General features: G+C 40.0%; 1 protein-coding gene and 1 pseudogene across 7 annotated transcripts in view; one reads left to right on the top strand and one right to left on the bottom strand.

Annotated features, from left to right (window-relative positions):
• The window catches only part of ZC3H12B (zinc finger CCCH-type containing 12B), a 459,035-nt gene that overhangs the window by 144,915 nt on the left and 292,336 nt on the right, over nt 1–21,784 (bottom strand). The window contains exon 1 of one of the 7 annotated variants that reach the window (XM_002831740.5): nt 10,562–15,400. The exons of the other annotated variants lie outside the window; for them this stretch is intronic. The gene's annotated coding sequence lies outside the window, so the exon portion shown is untranslated. Of the gene's footprint in view, nt 1–10,561; nt 15,401–21,784 lie in introns of those variants that run through there. 7 annotated transcript variants of the gene reach the window in all.
• On the top strand, nt 6,010–6,668 carry LOC100433520 (peroxiredoxin-like 2C; annotated as a pseudogene).

Raw genomic sequence — 21,784 nt, 5'->3', positions numbered from 1 at the left:
TAGATCCCATTTGTCAATTTTGGCTTTTGTTGCCATTGCTTTTGGTGTTTTAGACATGAAGTCCTTGCCCATGCCTATGTCCTGAATGGCAATGCCTAGGTTTTCTTGTAGGGTTTTTATGGTTTTAGGTCTAATGTTTAAGTCTTTAATCCATCTTGAATTGATTTTTGTATAAGGTGTAAGGAAGGGATCCAGTTTCAGCTTTCTACATATGGCTAGCCAGTTTTCCCAGCACCATTTATTAAATAGGGAATCCTTTCCCCATTTCTTGTTTTTCTCAGGTTTGTCAGAGATCAGATAGTTGTATATATGTGGCGTTATTTCTGACAGCTCTGTTCTGTTCCATTGATCTATCTCTGTTTTGGTACCAGTACCATGCTGTTTTGGTTACTGTAGCCTTGTAGTATAGTTTGAAGTCAGGTAGTGTGATGCCTCCAGCTTTGTTCTTTTGGCTTAGGATTGACTTGGCGATGTGGGCTCTTTTTTGGTTCCATATGAACTTTAAAGTAGTTTTTTCCAATTCTGTGAAGAAAGTCATTGGTAGCTTGATGGGGATGGCATTGAATCTATAAATTACCTTGGGCAGTATGGCCAGTTTCCACGATACTGATTCTTCCTACCCATGAGCATGGAACGTTCTTCCATTTGTTTGTATCTTCTTTTATTTCCTTGAGAAGTGGTTTGTAGTTTTCCTTGAAGAGGTCCTTCACATCCCTCGTAAGTTGGATTCCTAGGTATTTTATTCTCTTTGAAGCAATTGTGAATGGGAGTTCACTCATGATTTGGCTCTCTGTGTGTCTGTTATTGGTGTATAAGAATGCTTGTGATTTTTGTATATTGATTTTGTATCCTGAGACTTTGCTGAAGTTGCTTATCAGCTTAAGGAGATTTTGGGCTGAGAAAATGGGGTTTTCTAGATATACTATCATGTCATCTGCAAACAGGGACAATTTGATTTCCTCTTTTCTAATTGAATACCCTTTATTTCCTTCTCCTGCCTAATTGCCCTGGCAAGAACTTCCAACACTATGTTGAATAGAAGTGGTGAGAGAGGGCATCATTATCTTGTGCCAGTTTTCAAAGGGAATGCTTCCAGTTTTTGCCCATTCAGTATGATATTGGCTCTGGGTTTGTCATAGATAGCTCTTATTATTTTGAGATATGTCCCATCAATACCTAATTTATTGAGAGTTTTAGCATGAAGCGTTCTTGAATTTTGTCAAAGGCCTTTTCTGCATCTATTGAGATAATCATGTGGTTTTTGTCTTTGGTTCTGTTTATATGCTGGATTGCATTTATTGATTTGCATATATTGAACCAGCCTTGCATCCCAGGGATGAAGCCCACTTGATCATGGTGGATAAGCTTTTTGATATGCTGCTGGATTCGGTTTGCCAGTATTTTATTGAGGATTTTTGCATCAATGTTCATCAAGGATATTGGTCTAAAATTCTCTTTTTTGGTTGTGTCTCTGCCTGGCTTTGGTATCAGGATGATGCTGGCCTCATAAAATGAGTTAGGGAGGATTCCCTCTTTTTCTATTGATTGGAATAGTTTCAGAAGGAATGGTACCAATTCCTCCTTGTACCTCTGGTAGAATTCGGCTGTGAACCCATCTGGTCCTGGACACTTTTTGGTTGGTAAGCTATTGATTATTGCCACAATTTCAGCTCCTGTTATTGGTCTATTCAGAGATTCAACTTCTTCGTGGTTTAGTCTTGGGAGGGTGTATGTGTTGAGGAATTTATCCATTTCTTCTAGATTTTCTAGTTTATTTGCATAGAGGTGTTTATAGTATTCTCTGATGGTAGTTTGTATTTCTGTGGGATCGGTGGTGATATCCCCTTTATCATTTTTTATTGCATCTATTTGATTTTTCTCTCTTTTTTTCTTTATTAATCTTGCTAGCGGTCTATCAATTTTGTTGATCCTTTCAAAAAACCAGCTCCTGGATTCATTAATTTTTTGAAGGGTTTTTTGTGTCTCTATTTCCTTCAGTTCTGCTCTGATTTTAGTTATTTCTTGCCTTCTGCTAGCTTTTGAATGTGTTTGCTCTTGCTTTTCTAGTTCTTTTAATTGTGATGCTAGGGTGTCAATTTTGGGTCTTTCCTGCTTTCTCTTATGGGCATTTGGTGGTATAAATTTCCCTCTACACACTGCTTTGAATGCATTCCAGAGATTCTGGTATGTTGTGTCTTGGTTCTCGCTGGTTTCAAAGAACATCTTTATTTCTGCCTTCATTTCGTTATGTACCCAGTAGTCATTCAGGAGCAAGTTGTTCAGTTTCCATGTAGTTGAGCGGTTTTGAGTGAGATTCTTAATCCTGAGTTGTAGCTTGATTGCACTGTGATCTGAGAGATAGTTTGTTATAATTTCTGTTCTTTTACATTTACTGAGGAGAGCTTTACTTCCAAGTATGTGGTCAATTTTGGAATAGGTGTGGTGTGGTGCTGAAAAAAATGTATATTCTGTTGATTTGGGGTGGAGAGTTCTGTAGATGTCTATTAGGTCCGCTTGGTGCAGAGCTGAGTTCAATTCCTTGGTATCCTTGTTGACTTTCTGTCTCGTTGATCTGTCTAATGTTGACAGTGGGGTGTTAAAGTCTCCAATTATTAATGTGTGGGAGTCTAAGTCTCTTTGTAGGTCACTCAGGACTTGCTTTATGAATCTGGGTGCTCCTGTATTGGGTGCATATCTATTTAGGATAGTTAGCTCTTCTTGTTGAATTGATCCCTTTACCATTATGTAATGGCCTTCTTTGTCTCTTTTGGTCTTTGTTGGTTTAAAGTCTGTTTTATCAGAGACTAGGATTGCAACCCCTGCCTTTTTTTGTTTTCCATTTGCTTGGTAGATCTTCCTCCATCCTTTTATTTTGAGCCTATGTGTGTCTCTGCACATGAGTTGGGTTTCCTGAATACAGCACACTGATGGGTCTTGACTCTTTATCATATTTGCCAGTCTGTGTCTTTGAATTGGAGCATTTAGTCCATTTACATTTAAGGTTAATATTGTTATGTGTGAATTTGATCCTGTCATTATGATGTTAGCTGGTTATTTTGCTCGTTGGTTGATGCAGTCTCTTCCTAGTCTCGATGGTCTTTACATTTTGGCATGATTTTGCAGTGGCTGGTACCGGTTGTTCCTTTCCATGTTTAGCACTTCCTTCAGGAGCTCTTTTAGGGCAGGCCTGTTGGTGAGAAAACCTCTCAGCATTTGCTTGTCTGTAAAGGATTTTATTTCTCCTTCACTTATGAAGCTTAGTTTGGCTGGATATGAAATTCTGGGTTGAAAATTCTTTTCTTTAAGAATGTTGTATTTTGGCCCCCACTCTCTTCTGGCTTGTAGCGTTTCTGCCGAGAGATCCGCTGTTAGTCTGATGGGCTTCCCTTTGTGGGTAACCCGACCTTTCTCTCTGGCTGCCCTTAACATTTTTTCCTTCATTTGAACTTTGGTGAATCTGACAATTATGTGTTTTGGAGTTGCTCTTCTCGAGGAGTATCTTTGTGGCATTCTCTGTATTTCCTGAATCTGAATGTTGGCCTGCCTTGCTAGATTGGGGAAGTTCTCCTGGATAATATCCTGCAGAGTGTTTTCCAACTTGGTTCCATTCTCCCCATCACTTTCAGGTGCACCAATCAGACGTAGATTTGGTCTTTTCACATAGTCCTACATTTCTTGGAGGCTTTGCTCGTTTCTTTTTATTCTTTTTTCTCTAAACTTCCCTTCTCGCTTCATTTCATTCATTTCATCTTCCATGGCTGATACCCTTTCTTCCATTTGATCGCGTCAGCTCTTGAGGCTTCTGCATTCTTCACGTAGTTCTTGAGCCTTGGTTTTCAGCTCCATCAGCTCCTTTAAGCACTTCTCTGTATTGGTTATTCTAGTTATACATTCTTCTAAATTTTTTTCAAAGTTTTCAACTTCTTTGCCTTTGGTTTGAATATCCTCCCATAGGTCGGAGTAATTTGATCGTCTGAAGCCTTCTTCTCTCAACTCGTCAAAGTCATTCTCCTTCCAGCTTTGTTCCGTTGCTGGTGAGGAACTGCGTTCCTTTGGAGGAGGAGAGGCACTCTGCTTTTTAGAGTTTCCAGTTTTTCTGCTCTGTTTTTTCCCCATCTTTGTGGTTTTACCTACTTTTGGTCTTTGATGATGGTGATGTACAGATGGGTTTTTGGTTTGGATGTCCTTTCTGTTTTCCTTCTAACAGACAGGACCCTCAGCTGCAGGTCTGTTGGAGTACCCGGCCGGCCGTGTGAGGTGTCAGTCTGCCCTGCTGGGGAGTGCCTCCCAGTTAGGCTGCTCCTGGTTCAGGGGTCAGGGACCCACTTGAGGAGGCAGTCTGCCCATCTCATATCTCCAGCTGCGTGCTGGGAGAACCACTGCTCTCTTCAAAGCTGTCAGAGAGGGACATTTAAGTCTGCAGAGGTTACTGTTTTCTGTTTGTCTGTGCCCTGCCCCCAGAGGTGCAGCATACAGAGGCAGGCAGGCCTCCTTGAGCTGTGGTGGGCTCCACCCAGTTCAAGCTTCCGGGCTGCTTTGTTTACCTAAGCGAGCCTGGGCAATGGCGGGCGCCCCTCCCCCAGCCTCGCTGCCGCCTTGCAGTTTGGTCTCAGACTGCTGTGCTAGCAATCAGCGAGATTCCGTGGGTGTAGGACCCTCTGAGCCAGGTGCGGGCTATTATCTCCTGGTGCACCGTTTCCTAAGCCCGTCGGAAAAGCACAGTATTCGGGTGGGAGTGGCACGAATTTCCAGGTGCCGTCTGTCACCCGTGGAAAGGGAACTCCCTGACCCCTTGTGCTTCCTGAGTGATGCAATGCCTGGCCCCTGCTTCGGCTGGCACACGGTGCACTCACCCACTGACCTGCACCCACTCTCTGGCACTCCCTAGTGAGATGAACATGGTACCTCAAATGGAAATGCAGAAATCACCCGTCTTCTGCGTCGCTCACGCTGGGAGCTGTAGACCGGAGCTGTTCCTATTCGGCCATCTTGGCTCCTCCCTTGAGTGAGTTTCTTAATCCTGAGTTCTGATTTGATTGCACTGTGGTCTGAGAGACTGTTTTTTATGATTTCCGTTCTTTTGCATTTGCTGAAGAGTGTTTTACTTCCAATTCTGTTGTCAATTATAGAATAAGTGCGATATGGTGCTGAGAAGAATGTATGTTCTGTTGACTTTGGCTGGAGAGTTCTGTAGATGTCTATTAGGTCTGCTTGGTCCAGAGCTGAGTTCAAGTCCTGAATATCATTGTTGAGTTTCTGTCTCATTGATCTGTCTCATATTGACAGTGCGGTGTTAAAGTCTCCCACTATTATTGTGTGGGAGTCTAAGTCTTTTTGTACATCTTAAGAACTTGCTTCATAAATCTGGGTACTCTTGTATTGGGTGCATATATATTTAGGATAGTTAGCTCTTTTTGCTGCATTGATCCCTTTACCATTATGTAATGCCCTTCTTTGTCTTTTTTGATCTTTGTTCGTTTAATGTCTGCTTTATCAGAGACTAGGGTTGCAAGTGCTGCTTTTTTTTTTTTTTTACTTTCAATTTGCTTCGTTAATATTCATCCATCCCTTTATTTTGAGCCTATGTGTGTCTTGGCACATGAGATGGGTCTCCTGAATACTGCACACTGATGGGTCTTGACTTTTTATCCAATTTGCCAGACTGTATCTTTTAATCGGGGAATTTAGCTCATTTACACTTAAGGTTAATATTGTTGTGTGTTAATTTTACCCTGTCATTATGATGCTAGCTGTTTATTTTGCACATTAGTTGATGCAGTTTCTTCATAGTGTTTATGGCCTTTACAATTTGGTGTGTTTTTGCAGTGGTTGGTACCAGTTTTTCCTTTCCATATTTAGTGCTACCTTTAGGAGCTCTTGCAAGGCAGGCCTGGTGGTGACAAAATCTCTCAGCATTTGCTTGTCTGTAAAGGATTTTATTTCTCCTTTGCTTATGAAGCTAGTTCGGCTGGGTATGAAATTCTCAGTGGAAAATTATTTTCTTTAAGAATGTTGAAGTTCAGCGGTGGTGTTGCCCCTGTCCAGGCCCTGAGCAGCCCTGAGCATGGGCAGCCCCTGGTGGCTGCCATAGCCGAGCTGCCAGTGCTGGACTCTCACGGGTAGTTGGTGCCGTTTGGGGCTCTCCTCTGGGAGCGCCACACTATGGTAGTGTTTGTGTAACATTTCCTGTTTTACATTTGCAAGGAATATGTAGAGGATCTGCCCAAAATACCGAAGAGTTTCCTACAAGAAGCAAATGTCACTCTTATAGTGATTGAACAGTCATCCTACCATCCTACTGAGTCTTTTTGCAAACTGCCTGGATATTCTCATGAAATCTATTTCATCCTGAGAGGGAAATTTATAAAAGATTGGGAATGAAAAGAGGTGAAGAAATGGCCTCCTCAGGACAGAGATCCCAGGTAAAGTCAAATATACTCTCAGGAAGCCTTTGGAGCTTGTGGTTGGCAGTGACTGGCCCTCTCTTTTATTTTCAAGGAGACCCAGCTCAGCAAGGTGGAACTCTCATTTTAGGTCCAGGTAACAACATCTATTTTATACACCGTGAGAGGAATATGTTGGATCACAAACCTGTCAACTCTGTTTTACAGCCTGTAGCAGTTTAGCATGTGAACTTTACAAACAGACTTTCAATTATCCATGTGTGAGTTAACATGGTATCTCACTTTCGACTGGACCTCCTGGAATGTGACCTTCAATGCTGGGTGTAATATCCCTGTGTAGTGTCTAACCTGCTGTTTCTTCCCAGCCTTTGAGGATTTAGGAAAGCATAAAGAGGCCTTGAACCAGTTGAACTGCATGCTGAGAAGCATCAGTTGTCAAAAATGTGATATATACTTTCATTTTATAGCTTTTAAAATTTTATACAAAATAACATATATGAATATAAAAAATATAACTTTAAAAATTATAAAATCATAAATACCATTTAATTATTTTACATTATGGTATATACAGTTAATGAAGGATTTTTTTTGGCAATTAATACAAATTCTGATGAAGAATATATAAAGGGAAGGGAGAGCAACACAAGAACATTTTATTCAGTGAAGAAAGCAAAATATTAAATTCTGTCAACAATATAACTGCATTTTTATATGTATATATTTGCATTTTTGTGTGCTTTGGAAAAAGACAGAAAATAAACACCAAAATGTTGCCATTAGGTATCTCTGTGTTAAGATGTCTTTTCTGCATTTCCCGACTGTTCTATAATGAGCATGATTAATATTGTGGGGCCAGGAAAAGGTCTTTAAACATTATCTGACAATTTTATGCCTAGAAAACAACCTTCAAAAGTGCAAATTATACAGGTTGCAGTCCATGTTTCCACCCTAATTGCTTTACTCAGAGGAAGTGTGGCAATCCGAACATCTCACATATAGCCAGTGTCCACAGCACCTTCTCACTACACACTTGCTATCCATTTCACTAGGATTTTTGGGAATTGGGGGAGCTATGGAGAAAAAATTTTTTTTAGATATTTAAGATATGTATTTAAAATACGGTTAGTGTGCCTTTTGAAAGGGGACTATAAGAATTTTATTTTATTTATTTATTTATTTTTGAGACAGAATCTTGCTCTGTCACCCAGGCTGGAGTGCAATGGTGCTATCTCAGCTCACTGCAACTTCTGCCTCCTGGATTCAAGTGATTCTCTTGCCTCAGCCTCCCAAGTAGCTGGGATTACAGGCACCTGCCGCTACACCTGGCTACCTTTTGTATTTTTAGTAGAGACAGAGTTTCACCGTGTTGGCCAGGCTGGTCTTGAGCTCCTGACCTCAGCTTCCCAAAGTGCTAGAATTACAGGCATGTGCCACCATGCCTGGCCAAAAATTGTTTAAATTTTTTAAAACTTTATGACTTAAATGTACACTATGGTTTAGTGTGCATTCCTAGAGAACTGGTATTTCTCACCCCCAAATTGCTCTTATTTGGAAGACTGTTGTCATTTTTATTTTTCTAGAATCTTAGTTTAGTTGGGAAGTGTCCCAGAATTCCTGATGAAAAAAGTGTAGCAAAATCAGAATTTTGGTAATTATTAGCAAGTATAATACTGCTTTGAACTCAATGCTTTTATATGAAGCATATGAAGTTACAAAAAATTAATGTATTAAAATATTTAAATATATTTTCATGTTTGTATAATCATGTTTTTATTCAATAAAAATGAAATTTCTCATTTAAATTATTTTAGAAAAAGAATGTTGAATATTGACCCCCACTCTCTTCTGGCTTGTAAGGTTTCTGCAGCGAGATCGACTATTAGTCTGATGGGCTTCCGTTTGTAGGTAACCCAACTTTTTTCTCTGGCTGCCCTTAACATTTTTTTCTTCATTTCAACCTTGGTGAATCTGTCGATCATGTGTCTTGGGGTTGCTCTTCTCGAGGATTATCTTTGTGGTTTCCTCTGTATTTCCTGAATTTGAATGTTGGCCTGTCTTGCTAGGTTGGGGAAGTTCTCCTGAATAACATCCTGAAGAGTGTTTTCCAACTTGGTTCCATTCTCCCCATCACTTTCAGGTACAACAATCAAATGTAGGTTTGGCCGTTTCACATAGTCCCGTATTTCTTGGGGGCTTTGTTCATTCCTTCTCATTCTTTTTCTCTAATCTTGTCTTCACGCTTTATTTCATTAAGTTGGTCTTCAATCTCTGATGTCCTTTCTTCCACTTTATCAATTTGGCTGTTGATATATGTGCATGCTTCATGAAACTCTTGTGCTGTGTTTTTCAGCTCCATCAGGTCATTTATTTTCTTCTCTAAACTGGTTATTCTAGTTAGCAATACCTCTAACCTTTTTTCAAGGTTCTTAGCTTCCTTGAATTGGGTTAGAACAGGCTCCTTTAGCTCAGAGGAGTTTGTTATTACCCATCTTCTGAAGCCTAATTCTGTCAATTCATCAAACTCATTCTCCATCCAGTTTTGTTCCCTTGCTGGTGAGGAGTTGTGATCCTTTGGGGGAGAAGAGGCATTCTGCTTTTTGGAATTTTCAGACTTTTTGCGCTGGTTTTTCCTCATTTTTGTGGATTTATCTACCTTTGGTCTTTGATGTTGGTGACCTTCGGATGGTGTTTCTGTGTGGACGTCCTTTTTGTTGATGTTGATGCTATTACTTTATGTTTGTTAGTTTTCCTTCTAAAAGTCAGGCCCCTCTGCTGCAGGTCTGCTGGAGTTTGCTGGAGGTCCACTCCAGACTGTTTGCCTGGGTATCACCAGCAGATGTTGCAGAACAGCAAAGATTGCTGCCTGTTTCTTCCTTTGGAAGCTTTGTACTAAAGGGGCACCCGCCAGATGCCAGCTCTCCTGTACGAGATGTCTATCGAGACGCCTGCTGGGAGGTGTTTCCTCATCAGGATGCACAGGAGTCAGGGAGCCACTTGAGGAGACAGCCTGTCCCTTAGCAGAACTCGAGCGCTGTGCTGGGAGATCTGGTGCTCTCCCTTCAAAGCCGAGAGGTAGGAACATTTAAGTTTGTTGAAGCTGCGCCCACAACCACCCCTTCCCCTAGGTGCTCTGTCCCAGGGAGATGGGAGTTGTATCTATAAGCCCCTGACTGGGGCTGCTGCCATTCTTCCTGAGATGCCCCACCCAGAGAGGAGGAATCTAGAGAGGCAGTCTGGCTACAGTGGCTTTGCCAAACTGTGGTGGGCTCTGCCCAGTTTGAACTTCCTGGTGACTTTGTTTACACTGTGAGGGGAAAACTGCCTACTCAAGCCTCAGTAATGGTGGACACCCCTCCCCACACCAAGCTCAAGTGTCCCAGGTCGACTTCAGACTGCTGTGCTGGCAGTGAGAATTTCAAGCCAGTGGATCTTAGCTTGCTGGGCTCCGTGGTGATGGGATCCACTGAGCTAGACCACTTGACTCCCTGGCTTCAGACCCCTTTCCATGGGAGTGAAGAGTTTTGTCTCACTGGCATTCCAGGCGTCACTGGGGTATGAAGAAAAACTAGCAATTTTAATTATATTCAAATCTTTCCTTTGCATTCACAACTTGGCTGAATGTTTGGTGCAAGAGCCTTGCTATCTTGGTTGTCAACATGCCTTCCTCATTAAGTTTAATGACGTCTAGTATTTGTTCTAAGGTTAGAGACATGCGACTGACTTTTCCTTTCACTTGAACACTAATTGTAGGATTATTAATTGACCTAATATCAACATTGTTTTGCCTCAGAGAATAGGGATGCCCAAAAAGAGGGGGAGATATGAGGGAACAGTTGGTTAGTGGAGCAAGTGATCTTTGTTTTTGTTGTGTGTTTCAGAACACACATTTATTAAGTACCCTGTCGTATATGGCTTGCAGTCCATGGCATCCCAAAACAATAGCAATTGTAATATCAAAGATCACTTATCGCCCACACACAGTGGATCATGCCTGTAATCTGAGCACTAAGAAGGAGGCCAAGCGGGGGCAGATAGCTTGAGCTCAAGAATTTGAGACCAGCCTGGACAACATGGTGAAATCCCATACACACACACACACACACACACACACACACACACACACACACAAATTAGCTGGGGGTGGAGGCGCGCACCTGTAGTCCCAGCTACTTGGCAGGCTGAGGTGGGAGGATCACTTGAGCCTAGGAGGTCCAGGCTGCAGTGAGCCATGATCGTGCCGCTGCATTCCAACCTGTGTAACAGAGAGAGACCCTATCCCAGAAAACAAAAACAAAAACAAAGATCTCTTATCGCAGATCACTATAACAGATACAACGATAGTGAAAAAGTTTCAAATGCTATGAGAATAACCAAAATGTGACACAGAGACATGAAGTGAGCATAAATTGTTGGAAAAGTGGTGCCAATAGACTTGCTTAACACAGGATTGTTACAAACCTTCAATTTGTAAAAAAGGCAGCATCTGGGAAACATAAGGAAGTGAAGCACAGTAAAAACATATGTATGTATAAAGCTTAGTGAGTTTTAGTATATAGAGAGTTGTAAAACTGTTATCACGATTTAATTCCAAAAAGATTATATCACCCCCCAAAATAAACCTATACCCGTTGGCTATCACTTCCCTTATTTTCTTTTTTTTTTTAAATTATACTTTAGTTTCTGGGATACATGTGCAGAATGTGCAGTTTTGTTACATAGGTATGCACATGCCATTGTGGTTTGCTGCACTAATCAACACATCACCTACATTAGGTATTTCTCCAATGTTATCCTTCCCCTAGCCTCCCACCCCCCAGACAGGCCCTGGTGTGTGATATTCCCATCCCTATGTCCATGTGTTCTCATTGCTCAACTCCCACTTATGAGAGAGAACATGCAGTGTTTGGTTTTCTGATCTTGTGATAGTTTGCTGAGAATGATGGTTTCCAGCATCACCCATGTCCCTGCAAAAACATGAACTCATCATTTTTTATGGCTGCATAATATTCCATGGTGTGTATGTGCCACATTTTCTTTATCCAGTCTATTATTAATGGACATTTGGGTTGGTTCCAAGTCTTTGCTATTGTGAATAGTGCCACAATAAACATAATTGTGCATGTGTCTTTATAGTAGAATAATTTATAATCCTTTGGGTATATATCCAGTAATGAGATTGCTGGGTCAAATGGTATTTCTAGTTCTAGATACTGGAGGAATTGCCACACTGTCTTCCACAATGGTTGAACTAATTTACACTCCCACCAACAGTGTAAAAGTGTTCCCATTTCTTCTATTCCTCTCCAGCATCTGTTGTTTCCTGACTTTTTAATGATTGCCATTCCAACTAGCGTGAGATGCTATCTCATTGTGGTTCTGATTTGCATTTCTCTAATGACCAGTGATGATGAGCATTTTTTCATATGTCTGTTGGCTGCATAAATGTCTTCTTTTGAGAAGTATCTGTTCCTATCCTTCACCCACTTTTTGATGGGGTTGTTTGTTTTTTCTTGTAAATTTGTTTAAGTTCTTTGTAGATTCTGGATATTAGCCCTTTGTCAGATGGATAGAATCCAAATTTTTTCTCCCATTTTGCAGGTTGCCTTTTCACTCTGATGATAGTTTCTTTTGCTGTGCAGAAGCTCTTTAGTTTAATTAGATCCCATTTGTAAATTTTGGCTTTTGTTACCATTGCTTTTGGTGTTTTAGACATGAAGTTTTTGCCCATGCCAATGTCCTGAATGGTATTGCCCAGGTTTTCTTCTAGGATTTTACAGTCCTAGGTCTTTTAAGTCATTATTCCATCTTGAGTTCATCTTTGTATAAGGTGTAAGGAAGGGGTCCAGTTTCAGTTTTCTGCATATGGCTAGCCAGTTTTCCCAACACCTTTTATTAAATAAGGAAAGATTTCCCCATTGCTTTGTCAGGTTTGTCAAAGATCAGATTGTTGTAGATGTGTGGTGTTATTTCTGAGGCCTCTGTTCTGTTCCATTTGTCTATATATCTGTTTTGGTACCAGTACCATGCTATTTGGTTACAGTAGCTTTGGAGTATAGTTTGAAGTCAGGTAGCATGATGCCTCCAGCTTTTTTCTTCTTGCCCAGGATTGTCTTGTTTATGCGTGCTCTTTTTTGGTTCCATATAAAGTAGTTTTTTTTCCAATTCTGTGAGGAAAGTTAGTGGTAGCTTGATGGGGATAGCAATGAATCTATAAATTACTTTAGGCAGTATGGCCATTTTCATGATATTGATTCTTTCTATCCTTGAGCATGGAATGTTTTTCCATTTGTTTGTGTTCCCTCTTATATCCTTGAGCAGTGGTTTATAGTTATCCTTTAAGAGGTCCTTCACATCCCTTGTAAGTTGTATTCCTATGTATTTTATATTCTTAATAGCAAATGTGAACGGGAATTCACTCATGATTTGACTCTCTGTTATTGGTATATAGGAATGCTTGTAATTTTTGCATATTGATTTTGTATCCTGAGACTTTGCTGAAGTTGCTTATCAGTTTAAGGAGATTTGGGGCTGAGACGATGCGGTTTTCTCAATATAAAATTATGTCATCTGCAAAAAGAGACAATTTGACTTCCTCTCTTCCTATTTCAATACAATTTTTTTCTTTCTCTTGCCTGATTGCCCTGGCCAGACCTGCAAATACTGTGTTGAATAGGAGGTGTGAGAGAGAGCATCCTTGTCTTTTGCCAATTTTCTAAGAGAATGCTTCCAGTTTTTGCCCATTAGCTGTGGGTTTGTCATCAATAGTTCTTATTATTTTGAGATACATTCCATTAATAGCCACTTTATTGAGAGTTTTTACCATGAGGGGGTGTTGAATTTTGACTATTGAGATCATCATGAGGTTTTTGTGATTGCTTCTGTTTATGTGATGGATTACATTTATTGATTTGCGTATGTTGAACCAGGCTTGCATCCCAGGGATGAAGCTGACTTGATGGCATTGGATAAGCTTTGTGATATGCTGCTGGATTCGGTTTGCCAGTATTGTATTGAGGATTTTCACCTTGATGTTCATCAGGGCTATTGGCCTGAAATTTTCTTTTTCTGTTGTGTCTCTGCCAGGTTTTGGTTTCAGGATGATGCTGGCTTCATAAAATGAGTTAGGGAGGATTCCCTCTTTTTCTATTATTTGGAATAGTTTCAGAAGGAATGGTACCAGCTCCTCTTTGTCACTCTGGTAGAATTTCATTGTGAATCCATATGTTGTTCCTGGACTTTTTTTTTTGGTTGGTAGTCTATGAATTAGTGCCTCAATTTTAGAACTTGTTATTGGTTTATTCAGGAATTCAACTTCTTCTTGGTTTAGACTTGGGAGGGTGTGTGTCGAGGAATTTATCCATTTCTTCTAGATTTTCTAGTTCATTTGTATAGAGGTGTTTATAGTACTCTTTGATGGTAGTTTGTATTTCTGTGGGATCAGTGGTGATATACCCTACACTTTTTTTATTTGATCTATTTGATTATTCTCTCTTTTCTTTTTTATTAGTCTGGCTATCTATTTTGTTGATCTTTTCCAAAAAACAGCTCCTGGATTCATTGATTTTTTGAAGGGTTTTTCGTGCCTCTATCTTCTTCAGTTCTGCTCTGGTCTTAGTTATTTCTTGTCTTCTGCTACATTTTGAATTTGTTCGCTGTTGCTTCTTTAGTTCTTTAAATTTTGATGTTAGCGTGTCAAATTTACATCTTCCGTGCTTTCTCTGGTGGGCATTTAGTACTATAAACTTCCCTCTATACAGTGCTTTAAATGTGTCCGAGAGATTCTGGTACATTGTGTCTTCGTTCTCATTGGTTTCAAAGAACATCTTTATTTCTGCCTTCATTTTGTTATTTACCCAGGAGTCATTTAGGAGCAGGTTGTTCAGTTTCCATGTAGTTGTGTGGTTATGAGTTAGTTTCTTGATCCTGAGTTCTAGTTTGATTGCACTGTGGTCTGAGAGACTGTTATGATTTCCATTCTTTTGCATTTGCTGAGGAGCGTTTACTTCCAATTACGTGGTCAATTATAGAATAAGTGTGATGTGGTACTGAGAAGATTGCATATTCTGTTGATTTGGGGTGGAGAGTTCTGTAGATGTTTATTAGGTCCACCTGGTCCGGAGCTGAGTTCAAGTCCTGAATATCCTTGTCAATATTCTGTCTCGTTTATCTGTCTAATATTGACAGTGGGGTGTTAAAGTCTCCCACTATTATGGTGTGGTAGTCTAAGTCTCTTTGTAGGTCTCTAAGAAGTAGCTTTATGAATCTTGATGCTCCTGTATTGGGTGCATATATATTTAGGGTAGTTAGTTCTTCTCGTTGCATTGGTCCCTTTACCATTATATAATGCTCTTCTTTTTCCTCTTTTGATCTTTTTTGGTTTAAAGTCTGTTTTATCAGAGGTTAGGATTTCAACTCCTGCTTTTTTTTTTTTTTTTTTTGCTTGCTATTTGCTTGGTAAATATTCCTCCATCCCTTTATTTTGAGCCTATGTGTGTCTTTGCATGTCGATGGGTCTCCTGAATACAGGACACTGATGGTTCTTGACTCTTTATCCTATTTGGCAGCCTGTGTCTTTTAATTGGGGCATTTATCCCATTTACATTTAAGGTTAATATTGTTATGTTTGAATTTGATCCTGTCATTATGATACTAGCTGGTTATTTTGACAATTAGTTGATGCAGTTTCTTCATAGTGTCAATGTTTTTCACAATTTGGTATGTTTTTGGAGTGGCTGGTACTGGCTGTTCCTTTCCATGTTTAGTGCTACCTTGAGGATATCTTGTAAGGCAGGCCTGGTGGTGACAAAATCGCTCAGCATTTGCTTCCCTGTAAAACATTTTATTCCTCCTTAGCTTATTTTTTTATGTCTAGAAATTTTATGATTATTTTTAAATTATACTTTAAGTTCTAGGGTACATGTGCACAACGTGCAGGTTTGTTACATATGTATGCATATGCCATGTTAGTGTGCTGCACCCACTGACTCGTCATTTACATTAGGTATATCTCCTAATGCTATCCCCCCACTCCCCGCACCCCACAACAGGCCCCGGTGTGTGATGTTCCCCTTCCTGTGTCCAAGTGTTCTCATTGTTCAATTCCCACCTATGAGTGAGAACATGCAGTGTTTGGTATTTGGTCCTTGTGATAGTTTGCTGAGAATGATGGTTTCCAGCTTCATCCATGTCCCTACAAAGGACATGAATTCATCCTTTTTTATGGCTGCATGGTATTCCATGGTGTATATGTGCCACATTTTCTTAATCCATTCTATCATTGATGGACATTTGGGTTGGTTCCAAGTCTTTGCTATTGTGAATAGGGACACAATAAACATACGCGTGCATGTGTCTTTATAGCAGCATGATTTATAATCCTTTGGGTATATACCCAGTAATGGGATGGCTGGGTCAAATGGTATTTCTAGTTCTAGATCCCTGAGGAATCGCCACACTGACTTCCACAAGGGTTGAACTAGTTTACAGTCCCACCAACAGTGTAAAAGTGTTCCTATTTCTCCACATCCTCTCCAGCACCTGTTGTTTCCTGACTTTTTAATGATCACCATTCTAATTGGTGTGAGATGGTATCTCATTGTGGTTTTGATTTGCATTTCTCTGATGGCCAGTGATGATGAGCATTTTTTCATGTGTCTGTTGGCTGCATAAATGTCTTGAGAATTGTCTTTTCATATCCTTTGCCCACTTTTTGATGAGGTTGTTTGTTTTTTTCTTGTAAATTTGTTTGAGATGTTCTGGTTTTTGGAATTTTCAGCCTTTTTGCACTGGTTTCTCCCCATCTTTGTAGTTTTATCTACCTTTGGTCTCTGATGTTGGTGACCTTCGGATGGGGTCTCTGAGTGGATGTGCTGTTCGTTTCTGTTTGTTTGTTAGTTTTCCTTCTAAAAGTCAGGCCCCTCTGCCGCAGGTCTGCTGGAATTTCCTTGAGGTCCACTCCAGACCCTGTTTGCCTGGGTATCACTAGCAGAGGCTACAGAACAGTAAAGGTTGCTGCCTGATCTTTCCTCTGGAAGCTTCGTCCCAGAGGGGCACTTGCCAGATGCCAGCCAGAGCTCTCGTGTACGATGTGTCTGTCGGCCCCTAGTGGGAGGTATCTCCTAGTCAGAATACACAGGTTTCAGGTACCCACTTGAGGAGGCAGTCTGACCCTTAGCAGAGCTCAAGCGCTGTGCTGGGAGGTCCACTGCTCTCTTCAGAGTCATCAGGCATGGACGTTTAAGTCTGCCGAAGCTGCGCCCACAGCCGCCCCATTCCCCAGGTGCTCTGTCCCAGGGAGATAGGGTTTTTATCTATAAGTCCCTGACTGGAGGTGCTGCCTTTTTTTCAGAGATGCCCTGGCGAGAGAAGGAAAATCTGGCAGTCTGGCCACAGCAGCCTTGCTGAGCTGCAGTGGGATCTACCCACTTCAAACTTCCCAGTGGCTTTGTTTACACTGTGAGCATAAAACTGCCTACTCAAGCCTCAGTAATGGAGGACTCCCCTCCCCGCACCAAGCTCAAGTGTCCCAGGTCAATCTCAGACTGCTGCTGTGCTGGCAGCGAGAATTCCAAGTCAGTGGATCTTAGTTTGCTGGGTTCCATGGGGGTGGGACCTGCCAAGCCAGACCACTTGGCTCCCTGGTTTCAGCATCCCTTTCCAGGGGAGTGAATGGTTGTGTCTCGCTGTTATTGCAGGCACCACTGGGCTATGGAAAAAAAGAACTCCTGCAGCTAGTTCGGTGTCTACCCAAATGGCCGCCCAGTTTTGTGCTTGAAACCCATGGCCCTGGTGGGGTAGGCACCAGAGGGAATCTCCTGGTTTGCAGGTTGGGAAAACCACGGGATAAGCACGGTATCTGTGCTGGAGTTCCTCAGGCTCAGTCTCTCATGGATTCCTTTGGGTAGGGGAGAAAATTCCCCGACCCCTTGTGCTTCCTGGGTGAGGTGTCACCCCACTCTGCTTCAGCTCGCCCTCCATGGGCTGCACCCACCGTCCTACCAGTCTGAATGAGATGAACCGGGTGCCTCAGTTGGAAATGCAGAAATCACCCGCCTTCTGCGTCTATCTTGCTGGGAGCTGCAGACCAGAGCTGTTCCTATTCGGCCATCTTGCCAGCCTCCTATCACTTTCCTTATTATCCCTTATTATTTTCAATCTTTCTTTATATATTTCATATATGAGTCCTTTATTAGGAATGTAATTTGTAAATATTTTCCCCAGTGTGTGGCTTGTCTTTTCATTCACTTGGCAGTATTTTAGGAAGATGAGCAGTTCTCAATTTAATGAAGTCCAACTTATCAATTTTTTCTTTCATGTGCTGTTCAACTTTTTCCTCTTTCAAATAGGGATAGTGATTGTTTAGGTCTTTTTGGAAAATTCCCCAATCCAAACTTCAAACCCCTGTACCAATTTGCACCAATTTTTTTTTTTTTCTTTTTTGAGACAGAGTCTCGCTCTGTCACCCAGGCTGGAGTGCAATGGCGCGATCTCAGCTCACTGCAACCTCTACTTCCCAGGTTCAAGCAATTCTCCTGTCTCAGCCTCCCAAGTAGCTGGAATTACAGGTGCCCACCACCATGCCTGGCTAATTTTATGTATTTTTAGTAGAGATGGGCTTTTGCCATGTTGGCCAAACTGGTCTCAAACTGCTGACCTCAGGTGATCCACCCACCTAGACCTCCCAAAGTGCTGGGATTACAGGCGTGAGCTACTGTGCCCAGCCCAATTTGCACCAATTTGAAGGTAGGCTCTAGCCAGTTACATAGATTGTTTGATCCATGGTGTTGCAATTAATGTATGTATAGGGATTAGCACGAATTGGGTTCCAATTTTTTGTTAAGAGCTATTTATTTGTCCCAAGTCTTAATAAGTGGATTATTTCCAAAACCATGTGACAGTCACCCAAATTACTGGGCAAAATAATTTATGAAGGGACAAACAACCCAGAGATAGTAGTATGGAATCAAGTAACTCCCAATGGTCTGCAACAATTTATAAACAATCTTGAACCTAATTTACTAAGAAGGAACACAGGCTAGCAAAAACAGAGTAATCACCTAAATCTACAGAAAGTGCCACTGGATTTAATTTTCACTGGCAAAACCTATCAGAAAAGAGCAATAAAAATCTTAAATTCAAACCTTCTTCAAATGACTATAGCTCCAACTAATAAAATGTCAAGTATGAAATCAGTACATATTTTAGTTACCTGGGAATTTCTTACAAAACCTTGTTTAACCATATAGGATCTGGGCTTTTGTTTTGAAACCAACCAGCACACAGAACCATAAATAGCTGATATGAGTGGTTAAGAAGACAATATTTGAAGAAGAGACTTATTATTTTACAAAATGAAAACATTTAAAGCCAAAATGGTTTACAAAATAAAAAAGGACTTGCCTTATATTTAAATCTAGAAGTGATTGTGATTAAAAAAATACTTTCAACTTTTTATTGACTAGTGTTCTACTTTAGGACAATATAGAGACATAGTTGAAGAACTCTAAACTTTATTAGTTATTTCATCTGTAATAAATATTCCCACATTTTTTAGTAAGAAAGAATTTATTAACATTCAAAGATATATACTTTATTGCATATTTACCGTAAACTCTTCCAAAAGTCTTTTATACTTGTAAATATCAAGAAGGGTATATCAGCACATGAATTCTGCTTCAATTGCTATGCTCACCAAAGAAAATAGTTACTATTTTAGACTAATACTGATGACACATAAGTAGATTTGCTGTGGTACACAGTGCTTATTTCCACATATTCTTTGTTGTAGTGATAAGCAGCAAGTAAAACAAAGAATAATATTAAGTGAGCTATAAATAGAGTAACCATTTCTATTAGATTAGGATTTAACAATACACATTACTGACAAAAGTTTAAAAGGCTTGGCTTGAATTATTATGAAAGGAAGTTCTTTTGAAAGAAAAGAAACACTGTATAATGCAAATATTCCAAAATCTGAAAGATTCTGAACTCTCAAACACTTCTGGTCCCAAGCATTTTGGATAAGGGATATTCAACCTTTACTAAAATCAGGGAAGGGAAATGGAGACAAAACTTCACAAACTTAAGCTCAGGCTTTCAAATTAAATGCTAAGTATTTCAGATTAAATAGTCTCCAACTCCATCGGATACCATTGGAAGCAAAAAGGAAACTAGATCCAGGAAGGTCAGAAAAACATGGAATTTTTTTTTACCACAGAATGCCACATAGAAAAACAACATAGAGAAAGTTTGGGCAAATTTTGATAAATGTTGTTTGGGTAGAAACCTATTTTTAGGTAACAAATGTGGTTTTTATTAATAATTGCTGGGGGAGATGTATGGAAAGAAAATGTGTGCATTAGGTCACTTCAAAAATTCTGTTTAACTTAGAAAGGGTGTATCTCTAAAGATAATTTAAAGAAGAACAGAACACATGCAAAAAAAAATAATGGGGACTTGATAAAAACTCAGGAATACTCTTTGGTAAAAACCATATAACTAAAACTATGAAGTATTAATAATCTGAAGTGGTACATCTAAGTTTAGTATATTTACTGCCATTTTAATATTCCATGCCTAGAATATACCAATTTAATAGAAACAAACGTTTTGCCAACCAGTAATGGCAGAAAAACTTTACATATTTTTAAAAAACATTAATTTTGTGAAAGTGGATGAAGTAGCACTCAGTAGTGAGCAATGAGTTTTGCCAAAGTTATCATCTTTCATTCTCCATTGTCAGCCCACTGTCTACCTTCTCTATTAATGTAGGTTAACCTAAATTGAGTGTTTCTGTGGCTTAAAGTTGTCAGAAGTCGATCACTGTATATTTCTATTTAAATGAGGCATGCATTTTTTATGTAGCAGTACAAAAACCCCTGTCATTATTCAGTTACCAAAAAATATACATATTTACATATGTATGTTACATGACACTGAGGTTTGGGGTATGAAAGATCCTGTCACCCAGGTAGTGAGCATAGTATGCAATAAGTGGTGTGTCAGCCCCAACCCCTCTGCCACTCTTCCTTCTCTAGTTGTCCTCAGCGTCTATTGTTCCCATCTGTATGTCTATATGTACCTAATGTTTAGCTTCCACTTATAAGTGAGAACATGTGGTATTTGATTTTGTTTCTGTGTTAATTTGCTTAGTATAATGGCCTCCAGTTTTCATGTTGCTGAAAAGGGCATGGTATTCCTTTTATGGCTGCATAGTAGTCCATGGTGTGTATGTACCACATTTTCTTTATCCAATCCACTACTGATGGGCACCGAGGTTAATTCTGTGTCTTTGTTATTGTAAATAGAGTTCTGATGAACATACAGGCACATGTGTCTTTTTGGTAGAATGATTTACTTTCCTTTGGGCATATACCAGGTAATAGGATTTCTGAGTCAAATGGTAGTTCTGTTTTGAGTTCTTTTAGAAATCTCCAAACTGCTTCCCACAGCGGCTGAGATAATTTACATACACAACAACAGTGTATAAGCATTCCCTTTTCTCCACAGCCTTGCCAGCATCTGCTGATTTCTAACTTTTTAATATTAGCCATTCTGACTTGTATGAAATGGTATCTCATTGTGTTTTTGATTTGCATTTCCCTGATGATTAGTGATGTGAAGGCTTTTACCTTTTTTTTTTTTTTTTTTTTTTTTTTGCCTCTTGTATGGCTTTATTCTTTCCAATTTTATTTCAGGTTCAGGGGATACATGTGCGGGTTTGTTACATGAGTAAATTGTGTGTCATAGCGGTTTGGTGCACAGATTATTTCATCACCCAGGTAATATGCATAGTACCCAATAGGCAGTTCTTTGATCCTCACCCTCTTCCTATGCTCCAACTTCAAGAAGGTACTGGTGTCTTGCTTTCTTCTTTGTGTTCATGTGTACTCAATATTTACCTTCCACTTATAAGTGAGAACGAGAACATGCCATATTTGGTTTTCTGTTCCTGTTCACTGAGGATTATGCCTCCAGCTGGATCCACATTGCTAAAAAGGACATAATTTCATTCTTTATAATGGCTGTGTAGAATTTCATGGTGTACATGTACTGTATTTTCTTTATCCAGTCACCATTGATGGGCATTTAGATGGAATCCATGTCTTCACTGTTGTGAATAGTGCCACAACGAACATATGTGTGTATGTGTCTTTATGTCAGAGTGATGTATATTCCTTTGGGTGTATACATAGTAATGGGACTGCTGGGTCGAATGGTAGCTCTAAGTTCTTTGAGAAATCTCCAAACTGCTTTCTGCAATGCCTGAATTAATTTATATTTCACCAGCAGTACATAAGCATACCTTTTCTCCAAAATCTTCCCACATTTGTTATTTTTTGCCATTTCCATAATAGTCATTTGAACAGGTGTGAGAT

Source organism: Pongo abelii, chromosome X (genome assembly GCF_028885655.2).
Source record: "Pongo abelii isolate AG06213 chromosome X, NHGRI_mPonAbe1-v2.0_pri, whole genome shotgun sequence".
Classification (NCBI taxonomy): domain Eukaryota; kingdom Metazoa; phylum Chordata; class Mammalia; order Primates; family Hominidae; genus Pongo; species Pongo abelii.
This window is presented reverse-complemented; position numbering and strand designations above follow the sequence as displayed.